The sequence below is a fragment of the Euphorbia lathyris genome, chromosome 1 (assembly GCF_963576675.1).
Source record: "Euphorbia lathyris chromosome 1, ddEupLath1.1, whole genome shotgun sequence".
NCBI lineage: Eukaryota > Viridiplantae > Streptophyta > Magnoliopsida > Malpighiales > Euphorbiaceae > Euphorbia > Euphorbia lathyris.
The window spans coordinates 56989718-57008017 of NC_088910.1; the positions used below are offsets into that span (position 1 = coordinate 56989718).

General features: G+C 33.6%; 1 pseudogene; it reads left to right on the top strand.

The window, feature by feature from the left end:
- Positions 1–8365: 8365 nt before the first annotated feature.
- LOC136234133 (6-phosphogluconate dehydrogenase, decarboxylating 1-like) lies at positions 8366–17992 on the top strand (annotated as a pseudogene).
- Positions 17993–18300: the final 308 nt, after the last annotated feature.

Genomic DNA, 18300 nt, shown 5'->3' on the forward strand with positions numbered 1-18300 from the left:
AATACACCAGTTATCCTTTCAATTTGTCTAAAAAACTTGATAACCTTTCTGAACTTTTAGAATGTTTAAGTAGATCCTTGAGCTTGCTAATAGTGCAACCAACATGTTATTTCTATCCCTCAAGACGAGTGGCCTTCCAAGTGGAGTACATAAACCACCCGCTAGATAGATAATCTTCAAAAAGGTTCTCACAGTCAAAGTTAGGCATAGAGGGACCGTGTTTAGCCAATGCACTAGCTCCACTTCATTCTCAGTCAACTCCCTTACACCCAACCAAGTACTAGGACAGGTCGGGTCCGTATTCCAATTCACTTGAAAAGGAAAGGCAATGTTAGTAGTTTTCTGTAACATCCCTAAAACCCTAACATAAAGTCTCTATACATTCATATATGTTTTCATGATTGAATACATAAATTTATATTCATCTCAATTTCATTAGAAGTTTCATATGCATAATGCGATTAACGTGTGATTAGTAGGTGATTAGCGAGTCGTTAAGATGTAATGCTTGGTTAGTGCAAGTTAATTGAGTTAGAACCTACATGAATGAAAAAACACGATCTTAATTGATTAGATTAGACTTATAGAGGCTAGAATTTATCTTTGATAAATAAGCACCTCACTAAGCATGAGGTGTCAATCAAATAGGACAAATTATGCCTTTTTTATTCAAAAAGAAGTACAGACCTGATTCTTATCCTTAAAAGGCCCAAAGTTTTGAGTTCCTTGGCTGTAAACCTTCTCATTTCATACCTTAACATCCTACAAAGAAAACTCTTCCATTTTCTACCATTTTCAAGCCAAACAAGTGAAGTTAGGAAGCATATTAGGTGGAAGACACCAATTGAAGGTTAGTATGATGTTTTAACATCTTTTTCTATGGGTTTGGGATTATGAAATACCCAAGTATAATGATAGGATTTGTTATGGATGAGTTATGATTGAGTTTTTTGAGTTTTGGTGTTGTTTAAATTGGTTATAGATTGTCTAAATGAAAGATATGCATCAATTTTCCTAAACATAAGTATAGGGTACTGTTTTTCATCTTGATATTGTTCGAATTTACAAAGACATAAAAATAAAATATTTTCATATAATATAGATACACACACACACACATTAACAAATGCTCTGTAAAATATGAGACTTTAATTCAATATATAGATGAAGCTGACTTGGATAGAGCATGTCTGCCTCGAAATTGAATGTCATATGAGACATCCATGTGGATGTAGAATTTTGAGGACCTTAGAGTCAGAATTTGAGAAAGTTTATCTATAAAAATTATTTCTAATACTTGAAGTTTATGTCTGTAGAGGGATTTGGCAATCCGTCATTTTTATTATGAGCTAGGTTGAGTGTATTATGATAGATGCAAAGCTGGATAGTCTGTTTCCTGGCTGGAAACAGGAATAATCATTTTGCATGCCCTAAATTGTGTAGAGTTGATATGAATATGAAATTTGGATATAATATCCATATATTTCTAGTTTCATTAGGTTCAAGAAATAAGGCATTTAGATTAGTATAGAGAGAGTTAAGGTAGAATGTGTGCAAGTAGGTCATGTGAGGATCTAAGACAAAATGATTAGATTGCATAAACATTGTGGAGTTAGTGTCTTGTAAATATCATATATTATGCATTAGTTTACATTTTCACTAAGTTTGCATTAAGAATAATTTTATAAATGTTATATGACATTAGGAGGACAAGGTGCAATTGAGCACATACTCGATCGTGTAGAATAGATCAAATCGAATGCAATAGTAAGCATATTGCTTATATATATATATATATATATATATATATATATATATATATATATATATATATATATATGTGTGTGTGTGTACGCGCGTGCGTGTATGAATGTATTGTGGCTTGTGACTTGTTGAGTGTGAGATGTGGTTGAATCTAATGTGAATGATGTGAATAATGTTTGAGTGTTTATGATATGATGTGATAGATACGAAAGTTATATGATCGAGTAAGTTGCAATGTTATGAATACAAATGTGGCATGTTGAGCCTTGTACACATACTTGAACTGAATAATGGTTGGATAAGAAAAGAATATGAGCTTACTTAGATGGATATGTGAAATGGTCCTAGTTGAGAGTGATATCCGAATATTGTGAGCCGGAAGCACATGTGTTGAGTTATATCCATAGTGGATTACGTGAGTTGAGTTCAACTCCTTTGTAGCACAGATGATTGTATTCCGAATTTAGTGAGTCCGGATACAGATTCGGCTCGAGGACCATTTTACATATATTATCTAAGTATAGTAGGGCATATAATTACTAAAATAAGCATTACTTTAATAAGTGAAACAAGTGATTATCTTTCTACTGAATATGTTAACTTGATAATGATGATATATTTTAATCTGTGTTCTATACATTACTTTTTCTGCACATATATGCGTAATATGTTTATTGAGTATGCACCTCATCCCTTGCCAATATATTTTTACAGGATATGTGGAGTTCTTCTTATTTAAGGCCGCATTGGCAGTGTCAATCCATTCTCATCTATGCATTTTGGAGTATTTTGTTTTTTAAATCCTCCATGTGGGATAATGATTTAAACATGTATTGTAAATTGTAAACTCTTTTTCCTATGTATAATATGTTAAGGATAACATATATTTAGTGAGTAAATGCTTATATGAGATTGAAGTTGACATAGAACGAGATTAACTTAAGAGTAAAATGGAAACTAAAGGATATAGTTTTATGAATGAATATGATTAAGACTTGTAAGCATGTGTGTAACTGATATTATATGAGATATCATGTGATCCTAGTGAGGGGTTACATTTTCACCTTAAAATAACAGTGACGCCACTCAAGAACCTTCAACCTTAGTCCACCCACAGCCTTGAAATGAGGATGCTAGAAGCTCACATGCTGCGACAACCGAGCCTAAGATGACACAAATAAACATCGAAACACTGCACCTATTAGCCGATATCTAGCCTTTCGGCATAAGGAGTGCATCACCACCATCGTCCTCCATCTATTTCCCATAATCTGGGCTGGAGCCAAGTTGAAATCATGAAGAACTTCTACAAAGAAAGCCGAGAGAGGCAGCCTCATCCCCGAATCTAACTGGTCTTCATAAACCATCATCTCATTGGGAGCACAATGATCATTTGCTCTCTCTTATAGAGATGACACCAATAAACTTAGGAGCACCCCAGATGATAAACCAACATCATGGCCCCAAAATCCATAACTCTAACACCCCTAAAGCAACCAAACCCAATGATAACTTTCTCTCTCTCTAATTTCTCTCTTTATCTCTATACACTATATTGATATTAACTTGATCATCGGGGTGTCTCTAGGGGACCAATCCCGACACAAGTGGAACTTCCGACAAACCCCAATATTGATTCCTTATCACTAAGTAATGACATGTAAATATACCATGACAATTAATAACCATCTTTGTTTCTTAATGGTTCTTTTCTATGAATAAAAATGGCATAACACTTGAAGCATAATAGGAATAGGTACTAGTAAGGTAAATTCTCATGGTCTCATGCAAACATGTGGTAACGCTTCTTACTTTTGTTTATCTGTGTATCGGCTTAGTTTGAGCGGTTACAACTTGTTTACATATTTAATATTAATAATAATATTCTCTTTATTTTTTCCGATTTTTTAAGAATTTTCTTGTGGACATGTATTTATTTATTAAGCTTCCTTCAATCCAAATATCATTTTTAGTTTTGTATATTTGCAAAAATAAGGTTGAAAATCTCCTATGACATTCTTTAGGAGGTAAAATGTACGTGATTTTCTGACTACATTTTGTAAGTAATTTCATGTAGGAGATTTCACACTTTTTTTAAGTGATGTTTTGTCGCAGAATCTCTTACAATAATATGTAGGTTACTTTTTGTAGGGGAGTTCTATAATAGAACATAATTTCTATCAGAGACCATGTTATATAATACATTTAACAATATATTTGTGTTTATAGAAGATTTGTACCGATCGTCGTCATCTGCTATAGAATTTCGACATTCTACTAGGTAATTTTTCGTAATAGATCAATGTTTTTCTTGTAATGATTATTTCTATTAGTTTTCTTGCAGTGTCACACAATTATTAACACTCATCGATTTAGTAAAACTCAATTTCTCCCTCGTTCTCTATTTTTTTTGTTATATACAACCATAGAAAAAACTTCTCCAACTCAATTGTTCTTGAGACCAAAACTACATACTTTTAACTTTAAAATGAAAAGAACATAAAAAAAATTGCAAAGATCCATATCAAACTATATGATGACCAAACTCACTTCATATATATAGAAACTCAAAAATATCAATTTAAGCACCAACTAAGAGCGGTTATTATTACACAAAATTGGGACCTTTTGACCACAGATTTGAGCATCCAAAGATAAAAGCAAGCACGATAGTCGTAAAAAAACTTCAAGTATAATCACTCACACGAGAAAGCTTCTTTATTTTCTAGAAAGGAGAGCTTGGAAAAGAGATAACAAGAGATGAGAGATAGAGATGTAGAGAAAAAAATATGAAAGAAAAGTAGAGAATGCGATTCTATTTTGGAAGACTATAGAAAGGAAACAAACCCGTTTTAAACTTCTTGGACCTTTGTGTTAAATTTTTATGAGCCCTTAATATTTAATAAAATCTTATATTAAGAAAATATAAATAGAAACGATTAGATTAGAAGGGTGTGAATTTTAAATTTTTGAATATCTAATGCCAGAGAAAAAGTGGAAAATGAATCTTATTATATTATATGTTTTTTCCAATTTAGGTTAATATCTATATTTTCTTTCAAAAAAAAAAAGTTAATATCTATATTTAATTAAGCACATTTTAAATTATAGACCTTATAATTTTGGAGTTCTGTGCGGAAAGACTTTTTACACACTCCTATTTATGCTTTGAAAGGAAAAGGAGACCGTTAAAATTAAACGTGAATATAGATAGTTAAAATGAATGGATAGAAGAAAATTATTAATGATTAAAAAATCAAATGTTATAATTGTTGGTCAATGATTACATTAATTTTTATGTAAAAAAAAGAAAATGTAAAATTCAATTACGTTTAAGTGCATTGTTAATCTTTAATAATTTTACAACAATAGAGATAATTGATTTTATAATACATTTATAGGGAAGGGAATCAAGCGGCGGATCGTCTTGCTAATTATGGGAAATCTGCTTCTTCTTCTTGCTGGTGGCACTCGGCTCCACACTTCTGCCAGGCTTTTGTGTTTGATGACATATGTAATGTAGCTCATATTCGTACTTTGTAATTTCCTGTTTTCTTCCTTTTTCTTGTTTTTTCTTTTCCTTTACCCCTCTGTATTTTTTCATTCTTTTTAATAATACTCGGGTTGTTGGCTGTACCGGGGGTGCCAGCCTAGCTGGGATGTCCGGTCTGCCTTCGCGTCCCAACTTTCATTCAAAAAAATTGATTTTATAATACATTAATAGTTTTTAGGCTTAAAGCACTTTTTGGCTTTTGACTTATTCAAAATTTATACATTTGGCCTCTGATCTATTATTTGGTAATATTTGATCCATGACCTATCTAATTAAGTGACATTTCACCCGTATTGGATGGAAAGTTAACTATGTTTGAAACCGTTAATGACATGGCAACAGTCACCAATAAAGAAACGGCACATGGCACACAATATTAATTCTAATTTCCACATCAACAATAAGTTTTTAACTCAGTAATTAATGATTAAAAACCTAAAAGCTTGCGGCAAATTGAAATCCAAAATTCTATGAATAACTATTTCTTTCGACTTCCTTCGACTTACTGTAGATTGAAACCCAACATTCTATGGATAACAATTTCCTTCGACATTAAAGGATTCCTAAACTTGCTGCAGATTGAACCCCAAGATTTCCAAACTTTAATCGATTTCCTTCTACTTCCTTAACTTCAAATGAAGGAAATCGTCCTTGCAGCTTTGTGTTACTTACCTCTTGTGTTTCAAAGGATTTCCTTCGAATTCCTTCTTACAATTCCAAGATTTTTTTTACTGTCAATGAATATAGCATTTGGCTCAAGTTCTTTCATAGCAACCTTACAAATAATTTTGGAAAAACAAGAAGTTCATACCATTTATATTCCTGCCAATTGCAAAGCAACATGAGTTTCATGTCATTTATAGTCCTGCCAGGTGCAACCTTATAAATTAAGCACAAACCAATCTACATGAAGTTAAGGAGTCGAAGGAAACCGTTCAAATTTTGGGAATCGATGGAATTTTGGGTTTCAATCTACAGAAAGTTTAGGAATCGTTGGAAGTTTGGGTTTCAATCTGCAGCAATTTCCTCCTCCCACGTTTCCATTTTCTTCCTTTCAATACCAACAAGTTTTGGGTTTCAATCTATGTCAAACTTGCAACAGTCATTAATAGTGTGCCATGTGTCGTTTCTTTATTGGTGACGGTTGCCATGTCATTAACGGTTTTAAACACAATTAACTTTCCATCAAATATGGGTGAAATATCACTTAATTAGATAGGTCACGGACCAAATGTAACCAAATAATAAGTCAGGGGCTAAATGTACAAATTTTGGATAGATCATGAATCAAAAAGTGCTTTAAGCCTAGTTTTTTTTTTTTTTTTGAATAAAAAGCCTAGTTTTTATATATATAATCTCAAGGATTGTATATAAACATTAAATATATAAAATATTTTTACCAATTTTTAATATTATTATTTATGAATAATGATAATATTTCTTCCAACAAATATAAATTTATATTATATTTAGTGTTTCAATATATATTTGGTGTTAGGTTAAATATGACTCAAAATAAATAGACATTCAAAATTAGTAAAAATATTAATACAATTAACATAAGACAAACATTAGCTATATATAAAAAAAGGTAAATAATTATAAGGTCCTTATGTTTTTACATAATACATTAGTAAGTCCATCATATTATTATAAGGTTCTTAAGTTTTATCTTAATCAATTATTTAGTCTTTCCATTTGTTTTTATAAATGAAAGTCCAAAATTACCTCTAGTTATATACATAAAAAAAATTTATCTTTTAGTTTTAAATTTAATCTAATTAGTTTTAATGAAGTTTTTGAACTACATATATACCGAAATTAATATATTTGAAAAAATGTATTATTAATTTTCTTAAATTGTAATTATTTTTTTCTTTATTTTTTTTTTGGTAGGAACAGGAAATAAAAGCAAACAACAAAAAAACCTAACCCGGGATTAGCCTAGAGAAGCTAATCCCCATCACATCCTCCAAAAAGAACGAAGAAATAAACGAAGGAGGAGAAGAGTAGGTTGTGATCTCTCCCAACTAACATTAAATATTAATATAATATCTTTAAACTAACATTAAATATTATTATAATTTTTTAAAAATATTATATTTTTTTCTTCATTAGTAAAATTTATTAGAATTGTAAAAACTTTTTACAATGATAGTTTTACTCCTATTTTAATAATTTTTAAAATATTTTTCATTCATTTTTTTAGTCAATAAATTTTACATTATTAAATTAAAATTCTATAATTGTATAAAAATTAATAAATTAATTATTTTATATTGAAGTATATTAAAGAGATTGTGATTATATAGGAAAAAGAAAAAAAATATAAAATAGGAAAAATATATGTTTTATTATTAAAACATAAAGTAAAGGGTAATTTTGTTATTTTAAAATTTATTTAGTATAGTTTGACTATTGATCTAAGTATAAGGATTAAGGAGTTAACAAAAACAAAAATTGAAAGACTATATAATCATTTCTAAAAATGTAAGGACTAAGTAGTGCATTAGGTAAAAACCATAGGAACTTTATAATTATTTACCCTAAAAAAACACACATTAGCTGGCCACGTATGGCGGTAGATAGATGGCGGTAAAATTAACTATTGTGGGCACAATTATTAATAATAAACAGAAAAAAGTGCGGCCGTTAGCAGAATTGACTGTGCCACGAGCCGATCAACCAACCTAAGCCCTTGTTTGGGAGGAGGTTAATAGGAGTAAATGAGAGTAATGGAAGGTTAAGTATTAAGTTAACCTTGTTTGGGAGTTATTTTTTGAGAGTAAATGTAGGTTAATGGGGTTAAATGTTTACTTCCTCTAACCTCCAAACTCTAACCTCCAAATTGGGGGTTAATGGGAGTAACGTAAATTTTTTTAAAATTTCTTGTCTCTGCAGAGTAAATTTAACATTCCTTCCCCTCCATATTTAAACTCCCAAACAAACAAGGTTAAATATTTAACCTTATTTACATCCTATAAACTCTCAAACAAGGTTAATTGTTAACTTTCCATTCCATCACTTCCCTTTCCTTGACATTATCTCTTTTAACTCTCCCTTCCATTATCCTTCAAACTCCCAAACAAAGGCTAATTCCCACGCACCAAAATTGGGCGAGGAGTTGCACTGAATTTGGTCTCTTCATGCGTTTAGAGAGCCGGAATCTTCAATTTATCCGGGATCATCTCATTTTCCTGCTTTACACTCGTAATTTTAACAGGTAATCATCAATCAATTTTGAGAATTAACTGGGATCAATGAACTCCATTATCTGATTAGTTCTGATATATGAAATATTGTTGCACAAATTTTGTTCCTTTTTGTTTCTTTGGGTGATAAATGTGATTGTAATTAGAGTATTGTAATGACTACATTCCTCCATACTGATACAGTTGATATCGACGCGGATCAGAAATTGGAAGCTATTATGTATGATGACTGCGATTGTACGTGCGTGTCTGAGCCTCCTGCTTTCTCTTTAGTTCTTTCAAAAAAAATTCCTGACGTTAATATACAAGTCTTTGAAAGTTTTAAGGATGAAAATTGTCTCATGGCTAATTTGGGCGTGATAGCCTGTCTTTTACAGCCGCAGAATCCCGGCTCCCCCATTTCCATTTTCTTTCTTTTTTCGTTTTTAATTTAACTTTTCTTTTAAGAAGATGGGTTTAATAGATTACTTATTGATCTCCTTATGGGTGGTTTAGCTTTTAAAGTTCTGTTTCTTAATCTTCCAAATGAGTGATGGTGTTGGACCCTGAATAACCAGTTTATTGATTAAGCTTGATGAGCAAGAGATATCAATTAGGACTTGAGAGGGACTGTAGGAGGCTTCATGAGAAAATGTCTCTTCAAGAGATATGAATAGATAATATGCAAAAAGCAGAGGAAATCAGAGGTAAGGGACAGAAATTGGAGGTAAAACAAGGGTTTTTTTTGGGGAGAACCGGGTCCTTGGAGGACCCCCTAATAAAATGCTACACATGTCGGGGTCCTCCAAAGGACCCGGTCCCCCCCCCCCCCCCCCCTAACATTTTCCGTAAACAAGAGATGAGAGAAGAATTGTTAAACATGAAGTGGAAACTTAGTGGTGCTGAGGTGTCAAAAGTCAAAGGTGAATGGAATGCTACATCATGAGCATATGCGAGGGGGAGTTCACATTCTCTGATGGGAAGGGTTTTGAGAGTTTGCTTATTGTTTTCAATTTTATTGGCATTGTTTTCTGTGATGGACGTACTTGGTTCCAATTGTGCATGTGTATAAGCTAGTGGCTTGCGACTTTCATATCTTTATTCGTATTCATGTGCTATACATGCAATTGTCTTGTTTAAAGTTGGAATTACTTTTTACATATGTTAATTTACATGACATGACTGCAATTCTTTTACTTCTGAACAGGCATACTGCAAGAATGCAATCAGGCAGTTTAGATCTGATACCATGCCTTTTGGGTAAGTTAATTGGCTCCTGCTTCTACGTGGTGAACTTAATTGTCTTGTTTTATAGCTGGCTGGTGATTGGTTTAATATTCTGTATATATGTATTTAATAAAACTGCACCTCTTTTTCAACATTGCATATTTTAAAAACTTCTGATCAATGTCTTGTCTGATAGCATAAGCATAGGAGAGTTGACACTGCAAAGTCCTGGATGATTTTTGCAGATTATTCCTTTGAACATATAGAAAACAAGTGAAGACATATTAAGGGGCTGTGGCATTCTTCATACATTGCACAACATGCTTAAGATTCAGGGCGCTTCTATAAGCCCCTTCAGGATGATGAGCGAGGCTCTAGGGAGGGTGTTAGGAAGGTTCTCAGGAGGTTTGTGTCATCCAATGTATCTGGTGAGCCAAATCTGGAACCAGATGGTACTTTTGCATCAAGTGTGTATGGTGGTTCTGGTGGGATATTGGCCCAGTTATTGGACCTAAAGGCTTGGTTTGAGGATCAAACCATCTACCATTTCAATTCTTGTTCAGTTCTGATGTTCTATGAAAAGGTCACACTTCTAGCAAGAGGATGTTCAGGAGCCAAAGTTAAACTTATCGAATTTGCACACGTTGGGGAAGCCAATTGTGTTATTGATCATAACTTCTTGGACGGACTTTGCTCTTTGATAAAGTTTTTCTCCGAGATGCTTACCGGTCCAGATGAGTGTGCAATCAAAATCTGTTTGCAAGACTCAGAAGAGCAAGAGCTATATTGATACTGTAGACAACAGCAGAGAGTGAACATAGAAATTGCAGTTTTAGGAGTAAATTATCTTTACTATTTGGGATCCTAATTTATACATTGAAACATACTTGGGAAAAGCTTCTCAATTGCTATTCTTGTATATTTGGCCAAGGAAAAAAGAGAAAACACTGTACTGTAAACCCCATTTGGCTTTATTGTTCTTAGTCAATAATCTGAAATTCCAATTCGTGCTCTCTAATCAGAGAGTTTGTTTTAATTGCCTTGATATAGTGTGAAAGTAAGGCTGTGTTATATTACGTTTGCAGTAAGATCTGAACAACCTTTCTCCTGCAGGGATAGATCTAGGGGGTTGAGAGGGGACTTGTGCATTAATTAGTCGCCGGAAATCTCCGTTGAACCAGTGTATGGAGCTTTAATTTTTTAAGGTAAAGGCACTAAAAAGAATCAATTAAACACCCAACCCGTTGGAGCGCACTCCCTTTTAGTAAATCCTAGATCTGTCACTGGCCATTGGGTTAAAGTTCAAACAATAGTCTCAAGTTTAGATTATCTATTGCTATGTGTTTTTAGAAAGCTCGACATGTGCTTATTTATACATCAAAATCAATAATTATCAGCTTCTACATTATTATCTCTGCAAATGTTCTAATATTTTAAGCACGACAAAAGGAAAAAAAATGTAATCCTGTCTGTTGTAGAAATTGTTGCATGCGTTCAACATACTCCTTCGTTTTTGAGCTATTTTCTGAATTAGTTGGCTTTTTGGAAGCCTCAAAGCAGATTGTCTGTCGTGTTATTCCAGTTCTAAATTATGATGATGGGGTAGCGTCCTATTCTATAATGATTTTTATTTGATCTGTAAATTTTGTGAAAAAAGGAAGAAGGCTTATTATTATTGATTTCCATCTCTAAACCATTTGGGCAATTTTTGTGCAATTTCCATGTATTGAATTGAGATATTATATTTTAATCAGGAAAGTTTAGCTATGGCTCCCTTGTCAAGACTTGCTGGCCTTGCTGTCATGGGCCAAATCTTGCCCTTAACATCGCTGAGAAAGGATTCCTTATTTCTGCATCATTCATGGTGTGGTCATGAGAACACTGAGAGGAGAGAGAAAGCCATGGCTGAATTAGGTTTGCTTTATTTGGGAATGGGTGTATCAGGTGGTGAAGAGGTTTCTCCACATGTACCATCTTTAATAATGCCTGGAGGTTCCTTATGGTTGCTGCTCAAGTTGCTGATAGTGGTCCATGTCTCACTTATATTTATTGGCAAAGGAGGATCCAGAAATTTCATCAAGATGGTCCATAATGGGATTGAATACGGTGAAATGCAGCTGATTGCAGAAGCTTATGATGTGATGAAATCAGTTGGGAAGCTCACTAATGTGGAGTTACACCGAGGGGACCTTCTTAGTTTCTTGATTGAGATGACTGCTGTGCTGATATATTTGGAATCAAAATGACAAGGGAGAAGGATATTTGTTTGACAAGGTTTTTGGATAAAAGTGGCATGAAAATTACTGGTAAATGGACAGTTCAACGAGCTGCAGAGTTGTCAGTAGCTGCTCCTCCTGTAGCATCATCATTGGATTTGGATGGAAGAGTCCTCAGCAGTGTGAAAGGAGAAAGGATTGAAGTGGCTTAAGTTTTCAAGTCAAGTATTGTTGGACACATTTTAGCTAATCAAGTTGCTGAGAAGGAAAAGTTGATTCATGATGCGAGGCAAGCACTTTATGCTTCCAAAATATTCAGCTATGCCCAGGGTATGAACTTGATACGTGCAAAGAACTCTGAGATGGGATGGGACTTGAAGCTGGGAGAGCTGGCAAGGATTTGGAAAGGTGGATGCATCATTCATCGCAGTGTTCTTGTACAGTATCAAGAAGGCCTGTGATGGGAACCTAAATTTGCCTAATCTTCTTCTCCTAGAATTGAGTGGCAATCTGCTTGGCATAGGATTGTCTGCGTTGCTATTAACTCAGGTATTAGCACCCCTGGTATGTCTGCTAGCCTTCCTTATTTTGACACATTCAAAAGGAAACAGCTGCCTACTAATTTAGTCTGACCTCAACAAGATTACTTTGGAGGTCTTAAGCATGAGAGAATTGATATACCTTTCTGCCTAAAAAATCATGTAGTTCATTGCTGTTCTCGTATGATTAAATGTATTCGTTCTATTCTCATACGATAAAATATACAAGTTCTGAGAGGTAGGGCATGTTCAATATGTTAAGTTATTTGGGCATATTGTTGCCAAATGTCTGCTTTGGGGATTAAAACTCTATAAGCTTATCTGGCTTATTTGCTTTTTCAATTTGAAGGATCGCTTCTTTAATTTACATGTGAGTGAGCCATTTGGAGGGGTAAAAATATGTAGAACTGGGATCCTCAAACTTACCTCTTTTCTTCGTTGCTTTGGAAATTCAACATTTTTCATATGTTTTTTCATCGTGCTGTTGCAATTCCTTTTCAGATGACTTTTCTTTGAACAATTTCCATGCTTTCACAACCTGCTTCTTTTAGATAAATTTTAGATGAGTTGAGTAACTATGAAATACTGGAGAGGTCAAGAAAATTCGTGTAAATTCAAATTTCACGAGAAACATGGATATACATATATATATGGAATATGACGAGGGCATCAAGCTGACCGAATGTGTGAAAACGGGTAGTTGGGAGAAGTCAGGTCAAAGGGGCGACACGTCGAGCGGGAGAGATGACAAACCGTGTGGAAAACAAAGTTCACATTGTGTGTGGAGTTACCAACACGCGTGTGAGGAGCCCACGTGGCGTGTCAAGAATCCAACATTGTGTGGCTCTTAATAGGAACTTCCTGTTTCTAAAAATTACCCTACACGCTGTGTGGCTATTCCCACACGTGTGGACTTTCAAAGTCGCCAGAGCCAAAACCTTATTCCCACACGACGTGTGGGCTTTCAAAGTAAGCATGCCACCTTCTCTCCAGCTGCCTCCTAATTACAACTATACAACTACTTATTTACAACTCATGCCATCAACTGATTTACAAGTTTGCCATCCATTTATCCTTGTTCCATTTTAGTCATTTAACCTTTTATTTAGATAGTTATGTTATTAGGCTTTTATGTAATTTAATCCTTAAGGATATAAATTCATCTCTTTCATGTAATCAAAGGAATCTTTTTATCAATCAATATACAATTCTCTTTGAGAGTTTAAAGTTGATCCCTTTATCAAATGGGGATTTCTAATTCCTACAAGTTTTAGCTTGTGAATTTTGGGGGTTTCACAACTTCTATAAGCTTAGCTTGGGAATATCTTTGTTAGTTTACGATTAAAACTATCATTACAAACCCGATCCGCATCAGACTAACTATTTTTTTGTTATAAATATTTTTCTAGTAATGCATATACTTGTTCCCTTTTGGACAGAAGTCTTCTGTGTTCAAAGGGGGATTTTTTTTCCCTTATTATCTAGGAAGGTGTAGGGTGGATAGAATGTTTAACATACAGGATATGATGAATAATATTACACATGAACATGTGTTGTGTTTTAAACAAGGTTTTGCTATGATAGCTTGGAAATTGGGACTAGTTGTTTTTATGATTGGTAATACATGTAGACTCGATTTTGGACATCATATGATGTGTATAGGCAAAGTATTTGGTGTGGACACTCCTCTCTCTAATTTGTCCAAGCATTATAAAGTGATGTTATATATATTAGGATGAAAATCATGTACACATGAGCACCCTATAGTATATTGTATGGTTTGTTGTTATTGGCTTATTGCAGATAAACTAATTCTGAAGGTCTCAACTTTATAGGTACTGGGACCTCCTAAGATAAGGCATCATAAGTCTACACGTCAGTTGCATAGTAGTGAGTACCATCTTTTATCATATCTTCTGTCGGTTTCCCTCTCAAATTTGTAAATCAAGTGTCATTAGTTATTTAACTATACTCCTTTTTTTTTTTTTTTTTTTTTTTTGAGAAACCTCTTGTCTGGAGTTGAGGCAACAGCAATCTTGAAAGAGCATATATTCTGCATTCAGTTAACATTTGATTTCCTATGTTATTGACATTAAAATAGGTGGACGTTATGAAGCTTAACTAGTAAAATCTACAACTACTGGAAAAGAAAAAGAAAAGAAGATCTTGACATCTGTGGTTTTACAATATAAATCGAGTTGGGTGCTCACCCAAGACCCCAAGTCTATATAAGCATTTCTACTCAGTAATCTGATACTTTTGAGTTTTGATCTTTCTTGAAGCTACCATTATTATGTTAGCATCATTGATTCTGTGTATGCAGGAATTTGAGTATTAATACAGATGTCATGCTTCATGGTGATGCAATTATTCTGGTAGATAGAATAAGAAAATAACAAAGAGGCACATGCTCCTACAATTTACCCTTTCTAGTAAACAAATACCAATTAAATTTCAAAACACTAGCTTCACATTTAACTTCTGCAACCCTAAAACAAAAGCATATTTAGTTCGGTCTACAATCACTTGAAGAACATGAACAAAATAAAAAAAGGATAGAACTTTACAACTAGAATGATTACAAGCACCTTTTGCTTACTTAGCTTTCCTTACCTTGGTTCCACAACTAACATGACTGGTAGCACTGTTTGCTTGGAATGCTTTGGATACCTCTTTTTCTACTTTGGTCCTTGGCCTTACAACCTCTATTTGCTTAATTTGTTTCTGAACTTTTTTTCTTGATGAATATTCAGTTCTTGGATGCTTGAAAGGACACATGGTGACATTTCTTTCATTGCTTCTACATGAAAATTCTTGGCGAGTTGGACCGGAAGAGGCATCTGAGGTCATTGAATCATCACTCTCAATATCATCACAATTGCAATTACTATAGTTGCCCATTTTGTAATTTTTCCACTTAAGAAAGCTGTGATCATCATCTTCATCAAAGCTGTGCTGACTATTTTGTTGGATGGGGGAACAAATGTAGGTCGTCCATCCAGACTCATTGCCGCTAGTACCACTCCATTCCTCTGTACAACCTAGGATTGAAGAAGACTCCATTACTGTAACTAGATTAGTTAGCAGAACATAAATATGATAGGCAGAAAAAAATAAAGAGAACAAAGTCTTAAAGGAACTAGATAGCTTTTGTTAGAGTGTCCAATCTCACATTTTGAAAGTTACTAATTATACTATCCTTTTTTTCTCTGTGAACATTAACCATAGGCATCTTTCCATACTTGGGTTTTAAAGAGACACCTAAATTGCTGCACATAAAACCTTCATTATTGAGATTTGGGATCAAATTTCACCACTTGTCACTCCCAGGACCATTATTTCTGTAGTTGAATCAGTAGATGACAAACTAGGATGATAAAGAAGGGATACTTGTCGGCTAAAATAGGACAAAAATCCAAAGTTCATGGGTATAATGAACTGGGGTAGTTTATATTAGGGTCATTTAGACTTGTCAGTTTCACCTGAGATGAGAAATACCGTCTTTACTTCTCTGAGTATTTCATAAATCAAGAGCAGCCTTAAAAGTGGTAGTACAGGTGAGGTCCACTCTCCAGAAGCAGAACATGAGACCCATTTACTTAATTAGGCTAAAGAAGTGGCATTTACTATTTGAATTCACACCTTCAATTCTCTGTATTGTCATCAAAACAGGGGCTGACTTATGCCTGTGAACAACCCAGCTGGAGCTTTGGCATTTTGCAAAAAGCGTGGAGGTAATGGTTATTTTGCTGTCATTATATTGTAGTTTCTAGTTTTGTATAGAAAGTAGGTTCACGTCTATCTGTCCCAAATGAGGATACATTAGAATGGAAATATGAGACAGTAAATTTTTCAAAAAGAAGTTATTCTTTAGCAAATAGGATTATTGCAGTGTATTAATTGTGAAGTATTTGAGTGTGTTGCTAAATTGGTTTTTGTTTTTACATGGACGGAGTGGTGTCATTTATGTTGCTGAATGTGTAATTGAATGCAATGTCAGTAAGTTGCATACGAAGGAAGGGTTAAGCATGGTTTTGTTTTGAGTAGTAGGCCATTGCGTGGCAGAGAGACCCTTCCTTGCTTTTATTTCATTGACAAATGATTCTTCTTTCTTACAAAAATTACAATCAACAAGTTGGCTTGGCTTGGGCCTTGCCACTTGTTCCTTTCTAACTGGCGTCACACCTTTTCTTCTTATCCTGTTTATTGCTAAGGGAGGACTCACCTTCCCTTCCCTTGTGAATTTTCAATTTCAGCACTATTCATTGCTTTGGAACTTTTTGCGATTTGACTCTCCATTTCTTATCGGATTTGCTCCCAACTTCTCTTCTCAACCATCATTACATTCATTCATTTTTTGGTTTATATTTCAGACCCAGTGTTTCTTTGCTAACTGTTTTATTAACATGTGTTGTCAACTCTCAACATTACCTTAACATGTAATCATGACTCATTTGGTTCATTTTCATCCTTTTTTTGCATTGTTTTGGTTTTATTGTGAAAATTTTGTTTCTCTTCTTTGTTGTACACTGTGCGCAGTTATTTCTTAAATTTACCCGTTCCAATTTTTATTCTTGATGAGACATTCTTTTTGTTATTTTATTATATCCATTTTTAAAGGGATAAGGTACAAAATAACATGAAGGTTTTTAGGGAAGTACCGATTTAGCCGCAAATAACACCATTGTAGGCCCAATGTTTAAGCATAGCCTTTACCCTAAACTTGTGCTAAATTGGTACCATTTAACAAACGTTGAAGCTAAATATACTACTTCCTCCGTTCCATAATATTTGTCTTTCTAGAGAAATTTTTTTGTTCCATAATGTTTGACGCTTTATACAATCAATGTACATTAATTAATGTTTTACCAAATATACCCCTATTTAAGTTGCCTTTTTACTTTAGGAATAGATGAAAATTAATTAATGGATGCAATTAATATAAAGATAACAAAGTCTTTTAGTTAATATTAATTACATTTCTTAATTCGTGTGCTTTAACCTTAAAAGATAAATATTATGAAACGGATGGAGTATTTTATAGGTTGGAGTTAAATTGTCAATTCTACAAAAACTTTGAGATGATTTTGGTAGCTTATTTTCATTTTTAAACTTCAATTAAATTTTCACAGATTGAACCAAGTTCCATTATTGGCGATGATTGTATGGGGGAAGATGACAAAGTAAATTAATTTGTCCTAGCGGAAAGGGCTCCCCTATTTTGGAGTTTATGGATTCTTTTCATACAAAAAGATGTATCCAATTGTAATTAGGATTCCTAGCTATTGAATATAGAGAGCTTTAAGTATCCGAGGTATGCAAATCATAATGTGTATTATTCCTAGATCGAGATAAAAATTTGGTTTCGAATGTTTTCGAATGTTTCATAGCTTTCTTATAGAAAATTTGTGCGGGTTTGGAAAATTAGGTATGTATAGAGAACGGTAATATTACTCGAGGAAAAAAATATTGAGCACTCCAAAAACACCTAACAAACCTGTAAGCTTTCTACTCAACATTTGCAAGTACAGTTTTGTGCATTATTGAATTCTTTTAAATTTATGTTGTTCATGTTATACGTGTGAATTGATATTATAAGAAAAAATCAATTTTACCGATCCTTAGCATTCAGTTAAAAGGACATGGAAAACGGTAAAAATAACGTGCAAAGCCTCAAAAACAATAACGACATAAAAAAATGAAATTAATGACATTTACATATACATCCTGGTGTTTTTTCGAGTCTTCATTAAGTGCTTCAAGTTTTTAAGGTCACCAAATCAATTGGATACATTTACAACAAATTATAT